This window comes from Aulonocara stuartgranti (genome assembly GCF_965226115.1).
Source record: "Aulonocara stuartgranti genome assembly, chromosome: 14".
Lineage (NCBI taxonomy): Eukaryota > Metazoa > Chordata > Actinopteri > Cichliformes > Cichlidae > Aulonocara > Aulonocara stuartgranti.
The window spans coordinates 35,480,266-35,499,440 of record NC_138950.1 but is presented as its reverse complement, the minus strand read 5'-3'; the positions used below and the strand labels follow the sequence as shown (position 1 = coordinate 35,499,440).

General features: G+C 37.6%; 2 long non-coding RNA genes across 7 annotated transcripts; one reads left to right on the top strand and one right to left on the bottom strand.

Moving 5' to 3' along the window:
• Position 1: 1 nt before the first annotated feature.
• LOC309687286 lies at positions 2-18,834 on the top strand. 6 transcript variants are annotated; one of them, XR_014270677.1, is made up of 7 exons: positions 2-94; positions 592-743; positions 996-1,034; positions 1,210-1,329; positions 1,472-1,633; positions 13,537-13,706; positions 16,558-18,834. It is a non-coding gene; the product is annotated as an uncharacterized lncRNA (long non-coding RNA). The 6 variants fall into 6 exon arrangements; XR_014270679.1 differs by having other exon boundaries at positions 7-94; positions 582-743; XR_014270680.1 differs by having other exon boundaries at positions 7-94; positions 582-743; positions 996-1,104.
• On the bottom strand, positions 3,875-6,164 carry LOC309687292. The gene is made up of 3 exons (XR_014270703.1): positions 5,138-6,164; positions 4,358-4,515; positions 3,875-3,930 (listed from the first exon to the last, which is right to left on the bottom strand). It is a non-coding gene; the product is annotated as an uncharacterized lncRNA (long non-coding RNA).
• Positions 18,835-19,175: the final 341 nt, after the last annotated feature.

Sequence of the window (19,175 nt, the reverse complement as noted above, 5' to 3'; positions counted from 1 at the left end):
GCAAAGCTCAGGAAGAAGTGTGATTAAATGGTACCCACATGTGTGCTGCTGAGAAGGATGTACAGGGGCACCTGCAGCCAAATCCAAGCCTCAGGTTAGTTGTAGTTGCAGAACGCTATAGACTGAGACATCTAAGGCATCAAATGTTTGATTAAACGGATGAAAAAGAGAAGTTTTTTCCCTATAATTATCACTTCTTAAAATCTGTAGCAACTTCAAGTCTTTCAGCATGCTGAGCATGCTCAGAATGTGACAAAATATTTTTGTTCAATATTTAATTTCTTTCAGTTGCAATTGTTAAATGAAAAAAAAAAATTCTTATAATTTAGCAAACGAATTTATCAAAAAAAAAAAAAATATATACATATATCTGTATTAGTTTTAATGAATTAATTTGACACCTGTATTGAAAATACCATATTGTATTCATACAGAATCAGTATGGTATCATTGTTTGTCTATTCACTGATTGTTGAAGCTAAGAGCGACTTTGATCTGTTTAGATCTAAAGTATCCAAAGTTGAGCTCTAATGTTTCTTCACCCCTGTGTGTGTGATATGTGATTTCCTACATGCTGGCAGAGCAGAGCAGCAGTTTGTGCTCACAGATGGTGACGGTGTGGAGAGACGGTGGTGTTTCCTCAGAAGAACCAGCAGAGTCACAAAGGACACCAGTCCATCTCACCACCTTGACTTGCTGACTGATGTTCATCTGCACTGCACAGAGGAAATCAACTGACCGAGGTTTGTCCAGTGACGTGTTATGAAATGTATATTTGTTTTATGCTTACATATATGTTTTTCTTGACAGAGGCTCTGCTGAGGTTAGACAAAGCAGAGAAAACATGTGCTTTACATTTTACTGTGATTTATTGAGATATTTGTTGCCTGATGTTCAGCAGGAATGGAGAAATAGAATCAAAGGGAGATGTTTTTGATGTTTTTGTAATGATGTAAGTAAATCTTCAATATTATTTATTTGCTTGGTTATATTAGGAGTGTTTCTGAGTGAGGGGGAGAGGAGTCATCATCCAGGTAAAGTGACGTAGATCAGTGGATACACTTGTCTCCCCTTTAAAGGAGACGATCCAAGTCATCCTTAAATGTTAGTGCTTTCAAATACACAAACATTTTTAAAGGACAAAAATGAACATCCAACTTTGACTGTAATACAAAATAAATCTTTGCATGTGTGTTTTCAAACTCTCAGATGGGCAGCATATCAGTTTTGGACTGTCTAACCTGCCGGAGCAGCACTGAATGACCACCGCACGAGCATGTTCCTGCAGCATTCAGCATCTGATCTGTCATCTGTGTGCTTCTGCTTTTGGTAAGTAGAGTTACCCAACTCCAGTAACTCTAAACACATGCCATCCATTTCTAACGGCCTGGTTACTTCCTGTCAGTTACTTTAGAAACCATGTGGTCACCTGACCTAACACTGTTTCTTCTTCTTCCCCTTAATGTTGAAGTGTCAAATGTCAAACAGCTGGAGAGGAAACTACACCAGTGTACTGGGATGTTTCAGCAACACGTGCCAGATGCTGTTCCTTCATGGTGACATCACCAGAGACAGTCCCGCCCACCTCAGGACCCATTGATTATGATGATCTGATCCATCAAACCCCCAGCAGGTGAACCTTATTCATGACATAACACCGCAACAATGTAAAAAATTAAACAGCAACAGTCTAAATGTAAAGTGCATTCTAAAGTCCTCTTCAATAAATTGTATGCAAAGAGTCATTCAGGTCACTACAGAACCCAGAGTCTTCATCATTAAATCTCTGGTTGCTTCATTTTTCTATCCTTTATCAGATATTTTAAAGGTTAGCTTAGGTAAAGTTCCATTCTCATGGTGAGGCAAAGTGCTTTATGTGTGTGTGTGCGTGTCATGAACGGCTATAAAAGGCCTATAATTAAAGAACAAAGTGGGGTTTGAGTTCGAGTTGCGGCAGAATGTCACTACTTGTAAATGGAATGCAGCCTTCCTACGGCGGACAGCTAATAACAGGAATCGGACGCGGTCCAGCCAAGTCCACAGCAACCACCATAGCAACCGCCTAGCTTTACCTTAAAAACATATTCTGTCTTCATAACTATCAAAATCGTGAAATGATTTGCAAAGTGTGAAAGTGTTACAGCTGCAGAGAGCTATGGCGGTATCTATGGAAGCTGTTTACATAGCTAATAATATACGATGTAACCATGTAGACAGTCAGTCACGTGAGCTAGCGGTGCATGTTTACTACAGTGAATAAGGTGATTGAGTGCACAGCGTCCACACTCTGCAGGGGGTAAAGACATTACTTCAATATTGTTTTATATTGATATATATTTGCCTTCTGTTGACCATCACCTCAGGTTCACCATTACAGTTTCAGCATACAAATGCACACTGTGTAAATATGAACACATTCAAAAACTCATGTCTCAGAAATAAGCACAGCTGTTCATGTTTGTCATTAGAGTTTTATTTGTAAGAAAATTATGAACTTCATATTGTGCATTAAATAAAAGAACATTTCACAACTCTGAGTCAACAGAAACAGGTAACAGAAATGTCTCTAATGTGTACAGTGTAGTGTAAGCATTAAAAGATCATAAAGGAAACACTAACATTTATGTGAAACTAATTGTAATAAAAAATGAGATTTAAAAGAAAGAATCTGAAAACAACACTTTTTTGGTCTAAGTGATCAAAGTAGAAAACAGAACTGATGTTCAAGAACAAACCGTAGCTGCACTAATATTACACATCTCGATCGTTGTACTGAACAGACATGTTGCTTTTAAAACCACATGCAGTGTGTGACCGTGACTGTTCACTGAGACCATGAACGCCACTTCACTGAAGCATTCTTCTTCTTCTTCTTGCCATTAAATTGGAAGCAGAAGCAGCACGAGCTGATTTGATCTACTGAAAGGACAAAGCAGAACATCTGAGTTGAAACCAGTCAGCTGAAATCATTAAGACAGGAACAAATTCAATGCAGTGTTTCAAGTGGCTTAGCCTGTTACAACTGTTGATTCAAGCTAAATACGGTTAACACACAGTGTCAGGGAGCTCCAGTGTGGGAACTAGTGGCTTTAGGTTTGTAGTCATTTAACTTTCATCCATTCATTCATTTAATTCAGGAGGAAGAAATGCCAGGTTGGTGCAGGCTGGTTACATGCATTTGGTCCCATGCTGTCTTTAATTAAATGACTTGGTTCATTTTATGGCTGGGCTGTATGTGGGGTTATATCATGTTATTTGGGCAGGAGTTCCTGTCCCCTGTTAGACTTAGAAAGTTTCTCCATAAGTAGAGTTTCTAACTCTTCTAGCACATCTGTGGCTGACAGCATTTTGGTGGCTCTTTTTACCCCACACTGGTTGTGAGTGTGTAAATAGCCCCACTAGTTCTTTTGGGTTGCAGTTAACTAGGGAGGAAGGGGTGGGTATGCCATGATTAGGTGAATAACAATTATATGGGCTACATAAATTTCACAATGCATGCATATATCTCTATCAATTAAACCTGGCCTGAGGGCTGCCATTTTTTACATTCAGTTATTTCTCTTAGAAATGTTGGAACTAAATAATGAATGTGTTACAGTTAAAGTGAAACGCTGGTCAGTGTAAATGGCTCATTGGGACACAGAAACCTTTAAATTAAACCTGATATCTAGTGTCAAACAATATCAAAGCTGTAAAAGATGTTTACAGTCAGAATTTATAAAACTATGATTGTAAATAAATTCAAACAAGTGAGCTTTTCTCTTTGTGCTGAATATCAACACTGTGGTTTCTTAGACTGTAAGCTTTACTTTAGTGCAACCAGTTGCAGAAGCTGCCACTCCAAATGTCTTTTGATAACAAGAAAAAAATATATTTTCAGTCCACGGCCTGAAGTTCTTCTCCGACATCTTCTGCAATTGGCTTTGTCTGCTGGTTTGAAGACAATAAACCACAAAAAAGATGATTTAGTCACTTTGTCTGTGTCATGCAGCTTGAATGTGTCGTGTAACGATGTTGAATAGCCGTCGTTATCCCTCTGCTGCGTCAGTAAGATTGTACTGTACAGCATCTCACTGATATGTGAGGAATGCTAATATAACACGATAACAGACTTACATCATTAAAATATAAAGTGCAGGAGATATTTAGATATTTTTTATATTTATATTACATTTTATAGCTGACGGATATTACTAAATAGATAGAATTTACTAAATAGCTGGATGAACATGAAAAATATGTCTATAATAACAAATGACCATGAGAGCCAGTAGAATTAATTCAGCTGGACACTCGAAAGACGTCCTTAAATGCTCTTTAAGTGGCAGAACAGATGAACAAACAGTTAATCGCTTACTTGAGATGAAATCTGCTCAGCTACTTTGAAAACAGCTTCTAACTGGTTCCTCCTTTAACAGGATGACGGCTCAGGGGTAAGGCCATCATGCAGTCCAGCAACCTTTATGGTTCTGCTTTGATTCACCAGGAACTATTAGGGAAACCTTCCAGCGCCTCCTGTGAAAGACACAGGCATAAACACACAAACATTTATTAACATGTTCCACAGTGTTCCAGTTTGATTTTCTCATCCTGTGGACAACAACGTACATGGATGCAGGTTTATTGTTAACTTTTGTAAGGTTTATTTAGTGAACATATCCAGCTGCAGCTCCACTGTGATCCTGAACTGGATAAGCACTTAAGAAAATGTGTCAATAAATGGACATACATTAACTTACTATATTTATCCAAACAGATGGGACCAATAATGCTTCGCTGAGTTAGAGACTTTAACAGACTCTTCTATGTAAGAATGTCTCGTGCTGATATACCTGCAAACTTGACAACAAAGGTTTTTCAGACTACATGTAGCTGTCCTCTATGTCAGCTCACACATTTACATTTATGTCACACTTATTTCTGCTTTCCCATTTTATAATTATTACTTACATTTTGATTAGATACCTTGAGATACCTTGCAGGGCTAACACAATATGTGTAACAGAAAATCCACTTAAATGTTTGATATTTCTTATAATAATCATAATTATGACTATTATTTAAAGGTTTCTTCATAAATACATTTAGATTTTTTATAACCCCTAAAATATAAACCTGAGCTGTTTCAGATTCTGACCTCTGACCTCAGTGACCTGGCTGTGTCCTCACTGCAGCTCCCTCTTGGAAGTACGTCTGCTTCTTGTCTTCCCCCAGTGTTGACCGCCTGATATCAAGATATCACGTACTGTAACTGAGGAACAAAAAAGGACAGACACTTGCCTTCATTTAAAAGTACATTCATACAGAGATAATCTATGGAAACACACTAGTTCACCCTTTTGGGAGGAATCAGTTCCTGTGAAACATTTCTGTAAATGAACATCATGTGGAGAATGAATGAAATGAGTTCTTCAGGTGACTCAGCAGTCCCACACTGACAGATGAAATCTAGTTAAACTATTAAGCATATTTGTTCTTCTGAAATCTGTGTTAAACAACAACAAACATAAATTAATAACAAAAACTACAGCTGAGTAGAGGCTTTACAAACCACCAGAAGCTATAATGCTAAATTTTAATCTTCAAATGTTTCTGAGCCGTCTTCAACCTGCTTTTAACACATTAAAGTCTCAATAAATAAAGTCAATGCAGACTCAATCCTAAATGTTCAGCACACAGAGACACAGAGGTACTGTTTAAAGTTTAGTGTTAACTTGAGTCACTGATCATTCACAATATTACAGAGTCTGGCAGTCTTTGCATGATGTCCACGTCACTGTAAGTTTCTAGCTGACTCTCAGGTGTGCCAGCAGGAAAGAGCAATAATAACCTGCATCCTGAGGTTTGTCATGCAGGATTAAAGGAGCCAAGCTTTGTTCACACAGCTAGGATTGTATTTTACACTGACCCTGGGCCAGTATCAACTTCAAGAAGATAGCTGTAACTGTTGATAGAAGAATCACACACACATATATATTTATGGCTTTGCCTTATACAATTCAGCATCTCAGTGCTGAGGAAATAGGTTTTGCAGCTGTTTGAGCTAAGATTTTCAAGTTATTCACAAATTAAAACCTATACTTTGTTTCGTGCGAGTTCCCCATTCAACTGTCTTGGCGAAATAAAGCGTTTTTACACAACTTCATATAAATCGGTGTAACTTTTGATAGAAGATTCAGATATACGTATTCATGGCTTTATCTTATAGAATTCAATATCCCCGTGCTGGGGAAACAGGTTTTGCAGCTGTTTGAGCTAAGATTTTCAAGTTATTCACATAATGAAAACCTATACTTTGTGTCGGGCGAGAACTCCATTCAAATGCATGTAATAGCGAGAAACGCACTAACGTGGTGAAATAAAGCGTTTTTCATGGTCTTCATAAAGACAGCTGTAACTTTTGATAGAAGACTCAGAAATACATATTTATGGCTTTATCTTATAGAATTCAGTATCCCCGTGCTGGGCAAAAAGGTTTTGCAGCTGTGTGAGCTAAGATTTTCAAGTTATTCACATAATGAAAACCTATACTTTGTTTCGGTCGAGTTCCCCATTCAAATGCATGTAATCGTCAGAAACGCACTGTCTTGGCGAAATAAAGCGTTTTTGCACAACTTCATATAAATCGGTGTAACTTTTGATAGACGACTCAGACACACATGTTTATGGCTTCATCTTATAGAATTCAATTTCCCCGTGCTGGGCAAAAAGGTTTTGCAGCTGTTTGAGCTAAGATTTTCAAGTTATTCACATAATGAAAACCTATACTTTGTTTCGTGCGAGTTCCCCATTCAAATTCATGTGATCGTCAGAAACGCACTGTCTTGGCGAAATAAAGCGTTTTTGCACAACTTCATATAAATCGGTGTAACTTTTGATAGAAGATTCAGATATACGTATTCATGGCTTTATCTTATAGAATTCAATATCCCCGTGCTGGGCAAACAGGTTTTGTAGCTGTTTGAGCTAAGATTTTCAAGATATTCACATAATGAAAACCTATACTTTGTGTCGGGCGAGAACTCCATTCAAATGCATGTAATCGTCAGAAACGCACTGTCTTGGCGAAATAAAGCGTTTTTGCACAACTTCATATAAATCGGTGTAACTTTTGATAGACGACTCAGACACACATGTTTATGGCTTCATCTTATAGAATTCAATTTCCCCGTGCTGGGCAAAAAGGTTTTGCAGCTGTTTGAGCTAAGATTTTCAAGTTATTCACATAATGAAAACCTATACTTTGTTTCGTGCGAGTTCCCCATTCAAATGCATGTAATAGCGAGAAACGCTCTAACGTGGTGAAATAAAGCGTTTTTCATGGTCTTCATAAAGACAGCTGTAACTTTTGATAGAAGACTCAGAAATACATATTTATGGCTTTATCATATAGAATTCAATATCCCCGTGCTGGGCAAAAAGGTTTTGCAGCTGTTTGAGCTAAGATTTTCAAGTTATACACATAATGAAAACCTATACTTTGTGATGGGCAAGAACTCCATTCAAATGCATGTAATAGCGAGAAACGCACTAACGTGGTGAAATAAAGCCTTTTTCATGGTCTTCATAAAGACAGCTGTAACTTTTGATAGAAGACTCAGAAATACATATTTATGGCTTTATCATATAGGATTCAATATCCCCGTGCTGGGAAAACAGGTTTTGCAGCTGTTTGAGCTAAGATTTTCAAGTTATACACATAATGAAAACCTATACTTTGTGTTGGGCGAGAACTCCATTCAAATGCATGTAATCGTCAGAAACGCACTGTCTTGGCGAAATAAAGCGTTTTTGCACAACTTCATATAAATTGGTGTAACTTTTGATAGAAGATTCAGATATACGTATTCATGGCTTTATCTTATAGAATTCAATATCCCCGTGCTATGCAAACAGGTTTTGCAGCTATTTGAGCTAAGATTTTCAAGTTATTCACATAATGAAAACCTATACTTTGTGTCGGGCGAGAACTCCATTCAAATGCATGTAATAGCGAGAAACGCAGTAACGTGGTGAAATAAAGCGTTTTTCATGGTCTTCATAAAGACAGCTGTAACTTTTGATAGAAGACTCAGAAATACATATTCATGGCTTTATCTTATAGAATTCAATATCCCCGTACTGGGCAAAAAGGTTTTGCAGCTGTTTGAGCTAAGATTTTCAAGTTATTCACATAATGAAAACCTATACTTTGTTTCGTGCGAGTTCCCCATTCAAATACATGTAATCGTCAGAAACGCACTGTCTTGGCGAAATAAAGCGTTTTTGCACAACTTCATATAAATCGGTGTAACTTTTGATAGAAGATTCAGATATACGTATTCATGGCTTTATCTTATAGAATTCAATATCCCCGTGCTGGGCAAACAGGTTTTGCAGCTGTTTGAGCTAAGATTTTCAAGTTATTCACATAATGAAAACCTATACTTTGTTTCGTGCGAGTTCCCCATTCAAATGCATGTAATAGCGAGAAACGCTCTAACGTGGTGAAATAAAGCGTTTTTCATGGTCTTCATAAAGACAGCTGTAACTTTTGATAGAAGACTCAGAAATACATATTTATGGCTTTATCTTATAGAATTCAATATCCCCGTGCTGGGCAAAAAGGTTTTGCAGCTGTTTGAGCTAAGATTTTCAAGTTATACACATAATGAAAACCAATACTTTGTGATGGGCGAGAACTCCATTCAAATGCATGTAATAGCGAGAAACGCACTAACGTGGTGAAATAAAGCGTTTTTCATGGTCTTCATAAAGACAGCTGTAACTTTTGATAGAAGACTCAGAAATACATATTTATGGCTTTATCTTATAGAATTCAATATCCCCGTGCTGGGCAAAAAGGTTTTGCAGCTGTTTGAGCTAAGATTTTCAAGTTATTCACATAATGAAAACCTATACTTTGTTTCGTGCGAGTTCCCCATTCAAATGCATGTAATCGTCAGAAACGCACTGTCTTGGCGAAATAAAGCGTTTTTGCACAACTTCATATAAATCGGTGTAACTTTTGATAGAAGATTCAGATATACGTATTCATGGCTTTATCTTATAGAATTCAATATCCCCGTGCTATGCAAACAGGTTTTGCAGCTATTTGAGCTAAGATTTTCAAGTTATTCACATAATGAAAACCTATACTTTGTGTCGGGCGAGAACTCCATTCAAATGCATGTAATAGCGAGAAACGCACTAACGTGGTGAAATAAAGCCTTTTTCATGGTCTTCATAAAGACAGCTGTAACTTTTGATAGAAGACTCAGAAATACATATTCATGGCTTTATCTTATAGAATTCAATATCCCCGTACTGGGCAAAAAGGTTTTGCAGCTGTTTGAGCTAAGATTTTCAAGTTATTCACATAATGAAAACCTATACTTTGTTTCGTGCGAGTTCCTCATTCAAATACATGTAATCGTCAGAAACGCACTGTCTTGGCGACATAAAGCGTTTTTGCACAACTTCATATAAATCGGTGTAACTTTTGATAGAAGATTCAGATATACGTATTCATGGCTTTATCTTATAGAATTCAATATCCCCGTGCTATGCAAACAGGTTTTGCAGCTGTTTGAGCTAAGATTTTCAAGTTATTCACATAATGAAAACCTATACTTTGTTTCGTGCGAGTTCCCCATTCAAATGCATGTAATAGCGAGAAACGCTCTAACTTGGTGAAATAAAGCCTTTTTCATGGTCTTCATAAAGACAGCTGTAACTTTTGATAGAAGACTCAGAAATACATATTTATGGCTTTATCATATAGAATTCAATATCCCCGTGCTGGGCAAAAAGGTTTTGCAGCTGTTTGAGCTAAGATTTTCAAGTTATACACATAATGAAAACCTATACTTTGTGATGGGCGAGAACTCCATTCAAATGCATGTAATAGCGAGAAACGCACTAACGTGGTGAAATAAAGCCTTTTTCATGGTCTTCATAAAGACAGCTGTAACTTTTGATAGAAGACTCAGAAATACATATTTATGGCTTTATCTTATAGAATTCAATATCCCCGTGCTGGGCAAACAGGTTTTGCAGCTGTTTGAGCTAAGATTTTCAAGTTATTCACATAATGAAAACCTATACTTTGTGTCGGGCGAGAACTCCATTTAAATGCATGTAATAGCGAGAAACGCACTAACGTGGTGAAATAAAGCCTTTTTCATGGTCTTCATAAAGACAGCTGTAACTTTTGATAGAAGACTCAGAAATACATATTTATGGCTTTATCTTATAGAATTCAACATCCCCGTGCTGGGCAAACAAGTTTTGCAGCTGTTTGAGCTAAGATTTTCAAGTTATTCACATAATGAAAACCTATACTTTGTTTCGTGCGAGTTACCCATTCAAATGCATGTAATCGTCAGAAACGCACTGTCTTGGCGAAATAAAGCGTTTTTGCACAACTTCATATAAATCGGTGTAACTTTTGATAGAAGATTCAGATATACGTATTCATGGCTTTATCTTATAGAATTCAATATCCCCGTGCTATGCAAACAGGTTTTGCAGCTATTTGAGCTAAGATTTTCAAGTTACATAATGAAAACCTATACTTTGTTTCGGGCGAGAACTCCATTCAAATGCATGTAATAGCGAGAAACGCACTAACGTGGTGAAATAAAGCCTTTTTCATGGTCTTCATAAAGACAGCTGTAACTTTTGATAGAAGACTCAGAAATACATATTTATGGCTTTATCTTATAGAATTCAATATCCCCGTGCTGGGCAAAAAGGTTTTGCAGCTGTTTGAGCTAAGATTTTCAAGTTATTCACATAATGAAAACCTATACTTTGTTTCGTGCGAGTTCCCCATTCAAATGCATGTAATAGCGAGAAACGCTCTAACGTGGTGAAATAAAGCGTTTTTCATGGTCTTCATAAAGACAGCTGTAACTTTTGATAGAAGACTCAGAAATACATATTTATGGCTTTATCATATAGAATTCAATATCCCCGTGCTGGGCAAAAAGGTTTTGCAGCTGTTTGAGCTAAGATTTTCAAGTTATACACATAATGAAAACCTATACTTTGTGATGGGCGAGAACTCCATTCAAATGCATGTAATAGCGAGAAACGCACTAACGTGGTGAAATAAAGCCTTTTTCATGGTCTTCATAAAGACAGCTGTAACTTTTGATAGAAGACTCAGAAATACATATTCATGGCTTTATCTTATAGAATTCAATATCCCCGTACTGGGCAAAAAGGTTTTGCAGCTGTTTGAGCTAAGATTTTCAAGTTATTCACATAATGAAAACCTATACTTTGTTTCGTGTGAGTTACCCATTCAAATGCATGTAATAGTCAGAAACGCACTGTCTTGGCGAAATAAAGCGTTTTTGCACAACTTCATATAAATCGGTGTAACTTTTGATAGAAGATTCAGATATACGTATTCATGGCTTTATCTTATAGAATTCAATATCCCCGTGCTGGGCAAACAGGTTTTGCAGCTGTTTGAGCTAAGATTTTCAAGTTATTCACATAATGAAAACCTATACTTTGTTTCGTGTGAGTTACCCATTCAAATGCATGTAATCGTCAGAAACACACTGTCTTGGCGAAATAAAGCGTTTTTGCACAACTTCATATAAATCGGTGTAACTTTTGATAGAAGATTCAGATATACGTATTCATGGCTTTATCTTATAGAATTCAATATCCCCGTGCTATGCAAACAGGTTTTGCAGCTATTTGAGCTAAGATTTTCAAGTTACATAATGAAAACCTATACTTTGTGTCGGGCGAGAACTCCATTTAAATGCATGTAATAGCGAGAAACGCACTAACGTGGTGAAATAAAGCCTTTTTCGTGGTCTTCATAAAGACAGCTGTAACTTTTGATAGAAGACTCAGAAATACATATTCATGGCTTTATCTTATAGAATTCAATATCCCCGTGCTGGGCAAACAGGTTTTGCAGCTGTTTGAGCTAAGATTTTCAAGTTATTCACATAATGAAAACCTATACTTTGTTTCGTGCGAGTTCCCCATTCAAATACATGTAATCGTCAGAAACGCACTGTCTTGGCGAAATAAAGCGTTTTTGCACAACTTCATATAAAGCGGTGTAACTTTTGATAGACGACTCAGACACACATGTTTATGGCTTCATCTTATAGAATTAAATTTCCCCGTGCTGGGCAAAAAGGTTTTGCAGCTGTTTGAGCTAAGATTTTCAAGTTATTCACATAATGAAAACCTATACTTTGTGTCGGGCGAGAACTCCATTCAAATGCATGTAATAGCGAGAAACGCACTAACGTGGTGAAATAAAGCCTTTTTCATGGTCTTCATAAAGACAGCTGTAACTTTTGATAGAAGACTCAGAAATACATATTCATGGCTTTATCTTATAGAATTCAATATCCCCGTGCTGGTCAAACAGGTTTTGCAGCTGTTTGAGCTAAGATTTTCAAGTTATTCACATAATGAAAACCTATACTTTGTTTCGTGCGAGTTCCCCATTCAAATGCATGTAATCGTCAGAAACGCACTGTCTTGGCGAAATAAAGCGTTTTTGCACAACTTCATATAAATTGGTGTAACTTTTGATAGAAGATTCAGATATACGTATTCATGGCTTTATCTTATAGAATTCAATATCCCCGTGCTATGCAAACAGGTTTTGCAGCTATTTGAGCTAAGATTTTCAAGTTATTCACATAATGAAAAGCTATACTTTGTGTCGGGCGAGAACTCCATTCAAATGCATGTAATAGCGAGAAACGCACTAACGTGGTGAAATAAAGCGTTTTTGCACAACTTCATATAAATCGGTGTAACTTTTGATAGAAGATTCAGATATACGTATTCATGGCTTTATCTTATAGAATTCAATATCCCCGTGCTATGCAAACAGGTTTTGCAGCTATATGTGCTAAGATTTTCAAGTTATTCACATAATGAAAACCTCTACTTTGTTTCGTGAGAGAACTCCATTCAAATGCATGTAATAGCTAGAAACGCACTAACGTGGTGAAATAAAGCCTTTTTCATGGTCTTCATAAAGTGTCAGAGTATTGTCTTTTTTAAAGGTTTTATTATTCATATAATAATCAACTAAGAGTGTTTATATTTCTCTTCTGTACTCAACCAGCTGTATATTTTAATTGCTGGCTCCCTACTTTATAACGGAAACGGTTTGCTTTCACATAATCACTCTTTTGCCTTCACATTGTCACTCTTTGCCTTCACATTAATTTTCAGCAACAGGAAAACGCCACCCAAGAGTAAGAAACAACCTTGTAGAAAACACAAAGTTTTTGAGAAACCACACCTGCGTTCTTGACAAGATAAGGATGATATTTCCTTTTTTGTATGCTTCATGATGTGTATAAATAAAGCCAGACTGCACCAAGAAGGTGTGTGAGTCTCTCCCTGAGTCTCTCACCCGTGCACGTTTAAAACTGCTCTAAGTGTCTGAGTGATATTTCATTGCATCTGAGTACTTGTTAAAATAGAATATCTTTAACATTTAATTGGTCCTTCTGAGCCGGAGTGGACATTGATATTTTTTCAATGCTCCAATAGGAAACCTTCATCAAGTCCTGACGTCGTGAGAAGCCCACGCTGTCAACTCCTCTCCAGGCAGAGGATAAAGTCCAGAGACGTGACGTTCGGGTTTTGGCCAGCGTTCTTATAAGAGGTCCACGACTTCAGGGGTTGATGAAGGAAACCAAAGCAACCACACAATAACTCAGGTGAACTCACTCACATCTTGCGCAAAACGACTGAGGCAACCTGTGGTCTGTACATAAAATAGTTTCCCGTCAAAATATGACAGCTTAGTAACAGTCTCGTCTGAAAAAGGACTGGTAGAAAAGTTACGCAGCTCGCCTGAAAAAGGGCTTGGAGCAAGCTTTATGTCAAAATACGACAGGATAGTATAACAGTCTCGTCTGAAAAAGGACTGGTAGAGAGTTACGCAGCTCGCCTGAAAAAGGGCTCGGAGCAATGTAGAAAGACACAGTGTTGCCCAGAACAATACTCATTACGCGTATGATCTGTTGTTTTACTGTTTTGTTGGTGGAGTAAGTTGATTTTACAGCACATTAAGGAGGCTGAACTACTCCACCGAATTGTTTACCGTTGGTTGCTCGAGTTCTGGTGGAACGGGAAAAGGTTGTGTTTCATCACATAAAATTGACACCGCTTTCAAGGCTAGCTTGAAAGTAGAAGGCCGTGTCAATAGCCTCTCCCATTCCTCGTGCCAGAGAAAGCATCACGGGTGTGTATGTGTGTGTGTAAACGTAAATATATCTATGAGCTAATAAAAATAATAAGAAAGAAAAATGGGTAATAAATCAACAAAACTCACTGCTGACGAGCAGTGGCTAGAGAAAAAATGTCCAGGCGCCGGACAAACTGCAGTGACTGATAAAACCCTTATTAAGTGAAAACTAGAGATCAAAGTAGTTTAAAAAGGTTGGAAACAGACCTCAACAAATAGATATAAATATAAGAAGTACAAAAATAAAATAAATAAAGACAAAATTACATTAGAACTTATTTTTAATGTATTGAAACTAATAATAGGAAGGATAACAACCTGTAAACTTATATTAACAATGAAACATAGTTGGCAAGACGTTCATGCCCAGAATGTATAAAATAAATAAAAGGAAATAATTCACACGAAAACCTTTTAAATAAAATAGAGAGATGCATAAGGTACATTAAGGCTGTGTCATTGGTCAGCCAAGGAAAGTGTGTGAAAAGGTAAATGTCTCCAGCTTGGGAAAAGGTGAAGCTGCAGATCACCCGAAGCCCTTGATGGACACAAAATAAAATATAAAATATATAATAATAAATTGCTTGGTTAGACATGCAACAGAAAGAATGAAAGTGACCGAAGGTTGGATCTGAGATGAGGCAAACAGAAGACCAGTCTAAAAAGTAGGCACAAACCTGTTCAGAGAAGAAGCAAATTTGTACAGATTGGATGAATTCTAAGTTATCTGTTTGCTGAGTAAGATGATCCCAACTATTAAATTGGCTCAGTAGTAGTATAGTAATATACACTTTTATATACACTGATAAAATGTTGTAATATACTGTTGTTATTATATGGAAAGAAAAAGATGATAATAATAAGAAGTAACCTAGTCAGTATGATGTGAGATGGACAATTGTTATGAAGTAGTCTGCATCAAGCTTAAGGTTTGCTCAAACTCAGTATAATGACATAGGAGATGAAGAAAATAAAGGAAATATCTAAACTACTTAGGTGCATAGAGGCACTTGACATGCTTGAAAACCTGGATAAAATATTACTGAGATATAGAGCACATCTATAGTAACAACTAATAAGCCAAACCCTGTAGACAACAGCTAAAGTTACAGGATTGTGAAGCTGAATTAAATATGTGGACACCGCTAAGTTGATGAGCATGTTACACATTTTCTTTTATTTTTTATTTATTTGTTTTTAGAGCAGAAGCTGCATAAAAGCCAACACATGCAGCTGTCTGTGAGCTCAGTTTTCCCTCACATGTCTGCTCTGTTTCAGTAGCAGCATTTTTCTTTTTGGGTCCTGACTCATGTATGTTTTCGGTTTTGTTTGATTATTTTATTTTGTTGATTTGGAAACAAATTTGTGACAATACTTGTTTAAAATATGTAAGATGTGTGAGATGTGTGAATTCTTTGAAAAACTAGAAATTATCTAAAAATGCCTCAAGTGAGAATGTAATGTTCCATCTATAGAGAAGAAAAAAAAAATCTTGCTGGAAGTGATCACCTTGCCAAAACAATTGGCACTGTGCACATGTGGAGCACATCAAAAAGACAATTATATTGTCACAAAAGGAAATAATTTTGCAGAACAAGCAGCAAAACAGGCTGCAAACAATCGGCAGAGCTACTAGAAACCAACTACTGCCTACAAATACCACTTGATGTACTAAAAACCGAACAACAAGCTGCAACAATCACTGAACAAAACAAGTGGCTGAAATGTGGAGTAAACTGAAAGATGACTTAATGGTCTGTGATGGAAAACCTATATTAACAGAGTCATTACACAGGACAGCGGTTGTAGTGACACATGAGGTAAACACCTGTGTCAACAGGAGGGAGATATAGTATAGATAAACAATACAATACACACTATAAATTTTGAAACTTTAGCGAATAATTTGTAAGAACGCATGTTCTTACAAACTATTCTGTCAAAAAAAAACAAAACAAAAAAAACAAGACAACTCACAAGGAAACTTAAGACCTAAGAGAGGCTAGTTTTCCATACAATCCACATGGATTTCATTGAACTTAACGAATGCCAAGCATCGAAATATGCTCTAGTAATTATAGATGTATTTTCAAAATGGCCCGAGTGCATTGGCCTAGTAAAAATGTGGATGAGAATAACACAAGGTTCTCAGAAACTTATACCTTTTGAAATCATCCACGGGAGAGCGTTTCCATTGCCAATCACTAGTGAGCCTATTAACAAATCAATAAGGGAAACTACCCTAGCAGAATGGATGACTAAGCTGTTTGAAAATAAAGAGATTGTGTTATACAACAAACTGCCGAGTAATATCTTTCCAGTGTCTTGCAGGTTACAACCAGGTGATTGGATCCTGATCAAAGTACTCCAGAGAAAGAATTGGAGTTCACCAAGGTGGGAGGGCCCATACCAAGTCCTACTTACCACACCCACCGCCTGCAAAATAGCAGAAAGACCATCTTGGATCCACCAAAGCCACTGTAAAAAAGTGAGTGACAATCCAGACGCTTAGACGCCGGCTCCCCTGGCTTCTAGGTGATCTATTGGTGAAGGGAAGGGCTGATTGGGTATATCCCGCCCTTTTTTTTTTACTTCTCGCCAATAGTCTACTCACCAGAGGTCTAGGTGTGCCTGGTCATCATGAAGACACTTGTCCTCCTAGTGGCCAGCATTGCGCTCCTAGTGAGCCTACTAACACTCACCCAGATGAGAGGAAATAAACAACACCACCTGCAAAAAAGATGGACACATGACAATTCGCATCTGCGTGACCTGAACCAAGACCATAACCACCCATGGATGAACAACGCGTGGTATAGATATGTGTATGATAGAACACGCACCGACAACAGCACGGAATGCTATGTGTGTTCACATATGCCAACAACAGCCGTACGCGCAACAATATATGGAAAGGCACCTGAACTTGACGAAGCGATGTGTGTGTTCAACAAAGCAACAACTGGCACACGCAGAGATTTGATGGCAACAGGACTGACCCTAAAAGGTCAAAGCACAAAGAAAGAAGACCTAATTCCATGGTGTAGTGACACAGACGTCAAACGTGTCACGAAACCACTTTCACAACGACGGATCCTAATTGAACAGACAACCCCTTGTGCCTACAATCTGACGAACTGGAACTACACCTGCAACGAAAAACATTGGGTAAACGTCAAAGCCAACAACACAAAAAACAAATCATTCGCCATAGTTTTGCCGCCGGACATACAGCACCCAATGTGTTTCAACTTCTCTGATGGAAACAGGAAACTTGGACGAAACCGCAACTGCACACAGACACTTGACCTGACCCAATCCAAAGGAATAAACACCTTCAAAAATGGAACTTTCTGGGTCCAGGGAGCCGCTTGGGCCTGCGGGCCTAAAACCTACTTCATGCTCCCACCGAACTCCACCAGTCTGTGTGCACCAGTACTAATTTCAGACCACACCTTCAAGATCACAGCAGAGACACACACGTCAAGAGCAAAACGTGAAGTTGCTGAAGTCGCTGAAGTAATGCCACATGACCCAATCTATGGATCAGATGTGCCCAAGAACTTCAAACTATGGATGGTCAGAAAGTCCTCCACTCCTTGTTCCCTTGGGTAGGAGCTGGGAAAAACATGCTGAGGATCGAGACACTTGACTATCGATTTGGACTGTTCCTAAATGCTTCAATGAAGATCAACAAAGCGCAAAATGAAGAAATCGACGCAATACGCATTGTAGTGATGCAACACAGAGTCGCACTAGACATGATTCTAGCTGAAAAAGGAGGTTTGTGTGTATTGTTTGACACCACATGTTGTACATACATCCCAGACAACATACACTCACAAAACATGACCGACGCTTTGAACACCTTGAGAAAGATTAAAGATGCTGAACAACAAGACTATGTCACAAGCACTGATGATTGGTTGACATGGTTACTAGGTGGTTCATGGAAGTCCCTACTGATTAAAGGACTTGTTGGAATTGCATTTTTGCTTTTACTGTTATGTGTTTTCACAACATGTGTAGTACCCTGTCTGAAGAAAATGGTATCAAACATGGTGACAACTTCTATCAATGCTTATGTGATGACGTCTCAAATGGAAGAAATTTTGAAAGATGATCCATACAGTAATGTTTAGTTTAATTGAACACAGGACTGTTTTATGACGTTCAAACCGAAAATGTTTAGACAAGAGGTTATGAACTGACAAAAATAACAGTACTGTCATGTGAGAAATCTAAACAACAGGAGAGTATTTTTGTTTTTAAAGGTTTTATTATTCAAATAATAATCAACTAAGAGTGTTTATATTTCTCTTCTGTACTCAACCAGCTGTATATTTTAATTGCTGGCTCCCAACTTTATAACGGAAACTGTTTGCTTTCACATAATCACTCTTTTGCCTTCACATTGTCACTGTTTGCCTTCACATTAATTGTCAGCAGCAGGAAACCGCCACCCAAGAGTAAGAAACAACCTTGTAGAAAACACAAAGTTTTTGAGAAACCACACCTGCGTTCTTGACAAGATAAGGATGATATTTCCTTTTTTGTATGCTTCATGATGTGTATAAATAAAGCCAGACTGCACCAAGGAGGTGTGTGAGTCTCTCCCTGAGTCTCTCACCCGAGCACGTTTAAAACTGCTCTGTCTGACTGATGTTTCATTGCATCTGAGTACTTGTTAAAATAGAATATCTTTAACATAAAGACAGCTGTAACTTTTGATAGAAGACTCAGAAATACATATTCATGGCTTTATCTTATAGAATTCAATATCCCCGTGCAGGGCAAACAGGTTTTGCAGCTGTTTGAGCTAAGATTTTCAAGTTATTCACATAATGAAAACCCATACTTTGTGTCGTGCGGGTTCCCCATTCAAATGCATGTAATCGTCAGAAACGCACTGTCTTGGCGAAATAAAGCGTTTTTGCAC